At 32.9% G+C, this 2,500-nt stretch overlaps 1 protein-coding gene across 1 annotated transcript in view; it reads right to left on the reverse strand.

The window, feature by feature from the left end:
- LOC127938331 (uncharacterized) overlaps positions 1 to 2,500 on the reverse strand; it is a 374,843-nt gene that overhangs the window by 292,874 nt on the left and 79,469 nt on the right. The window lies entirely within an intron of this gene.

Here is a 2,500-nt window from a genome sequence, read left to right on the forward strand (position 1 = left end):
GAAGTTTCAATAACAATATACAAAACTATACCCAGTGGTGGACAGTAACGGAGTAGCTTTACTTCGTTACTGTACTTAAGTACATTTTTCAAGTATCTGTACTTTACTGGAGTAGTTTTATTTTGAGTGACTTTTACTTTTACTTCACTACATTCCAAAGCATAAAATTGTACTTTTTACTTCACTACATTTCATAAAACATATCGTTACTCCCTATAATATAACACGTGCTCCGACACGCAGAAGCGGTGTCTGATTCATCATGAACGAACTGAGTCTTTTCAAAATAAACTTTTAAATCGGATCGCGAATCGCACCAAATGATTCGTTTAGGAATTAGAATGATTCGATTGCAGCTGTTCTAGAGTTGACCACTCACTGATTCAAATGAACCGTTTAGTGCGAGTCTCCAGAAGTAAGAACCGGGAGATCTTGTGAGCGCGCGTGCGTCTGATGTTGCTAAAAGTAAGTTATTAATGTCGAAATTTAGGATTAATTATTGTAACTGAAAATCATATTTAGGTCAAAATTGTCAGTTGTTTGGGAACTAAATCCATTTTAAATCCAAATGCTCGAGTGCAGACGCATCAATTTTAGGTAAAAAAAAAAAAAAAAACTTTAAATAACACAGATTAAATACAATAACTCATGCACGTTCAAATTCCCCGCTGCCCTAATGTTAAACAGTTTTATTAAAATGTCCTATGTGACGTCTGTTTTTATATTGTTTATCAACAGTAACGTTATACATATGTATATTGTTTGGATTAACTAGACGAGTAGACAGACATGAATGTTTATTCATAACCGTACTGAAAATAAGTAAATATTGTTAGCTGATGCTAACTGTCTAGCTAAGATTTTTAATTTTTTTTAATGTCCAAATATTTTTATTCAACCATATATATATATATATATATGTAGATTACACCTGGGTAGAAAAGAAAGGATGTGATGTTCAGAACATGGTAAGTAATTATCAAAGTGGGAAGAGATGCACCCCGTTTGGCCAGGGGTGTTTTTAAACCACAGACAAGGTTTGAGAAAGAAAAAAATCATTATGAAAATATAATTATATTTTCCTTAATGTTCTTCCTAACTTCAGGCCTTATTATCATGCCATATTTAGAGTTACAGTACAGACCAAAAGTTTGGACACACCTTCTCATTCAAAGAGTTTTCTTTATTTTCATGACTATGAAAATTGTAGATTCACACTGAAGGCATCAAAACTATGAATTAACACATGTGGAATTATATATGGAATTATATACATAACAAAACAGTGTGAAACAATTGAAAATATGTCATATTGTAGGTTCTTCAAAGTAGCCACCTTTTGCTTTGATTACTGCTTTGCACACTCTTGGCATTCTCTTGATGAGCTTCAAGAGGTAGTCGCCTGAAATGGTCTTCCAACAGTCTTGAAGGAGTTCCCCGAGAGATGCTTAGCACTTGTTGGCCCTTTTGCCTTCTGTCTGCGCTCCAGCTCACCCCTAAACCATCTGGATTGGGTTCAGGTCCGGTGACTGTGGAGGACAGGTCATCTGGCGCAGCACCCCATCACTCTCCTTCTTGGTCAAATAGCCCTTGATGCCTTCAGTCTGACTCTACAATTTTCTTAGTCATGAAAATAAAGAAACCTCTTTGAATGAGAAGGTGTGTCCAAACTTTTGGTCTGTACTGTAACTTTGATGTTCTGTAAAACAACAAACTTTAAAATACTTTGTTCTTACTGGTGAAAATCAGATGGTCATCTCTGTCTTCTCTCAGGTACATCACAGTGTAAGCTTCACAGTTAACATCACTCTCATCATCAGCGTAGTCCATATCAACAACAAAAATATATCTTGACTCCATATAGTGGTTATTTTGGAAAAAAACCCGGGTATTTTGAGCAGTAGGATTATAAAAAGAATATGTGCTAATATAAAATTAAATTAAGTAGCCTATATAAAATTGCAAACATCTATCTTTCAGTACTTTTTTACTTAAGTACATAAAAAATCGAGTACTTTTGTACTTTCACTTGAGTAAGATTGAAAAAGGAGTACTTTTACTCTTACTGGAGTAATATTTTATTATATGTATCTGTACTTTTACTCAAGTACTTGACTTGTGTACTTCGTCCACCACTGACTATACCACTCAAAAGCTTGATGTAAATAATATAAATGTAACAAATACATGTAACTGTAACAAATGTAACAAAAAATGGTGTTCTTTTAATTTACCACCCTAAAAAACATGAAAAATATTCTCAGCTATTTTCAACATTAATAATAATGATAACAATAAAAGTTTTTATTTTTTATTTTTTACAAATTCAGATTGTTAAAAGGATTTCTTAAGGATTGTGTGACTGGAGTAATAATGCAAAAATAAAATTAGTTTGAAAGTCAGCTTTGATTGTTCCTAATAAACTGTTTAACTGCTCCCCCATATTAAATTATGTTGTGGGATAATTAAATATATTCTAAATAAACTCCAAACTTAAAAT

This window comes from Carassius gibelio, chromosome A20 (assembly GCF_023724105.1).
Source record: "Carassius gibelio isolate Cgi1373 ecotype wild population from Czech Republic chromosome A20, carGib1.2-hapl.c, whole genome shotgun sequence".
Taxonomy (NCBI): Eukaryota; Metazoa; Chordata; class Actinopteri; order Cypriniformes; family Cyprinidae; genus Carassius; species Carassius gibelio.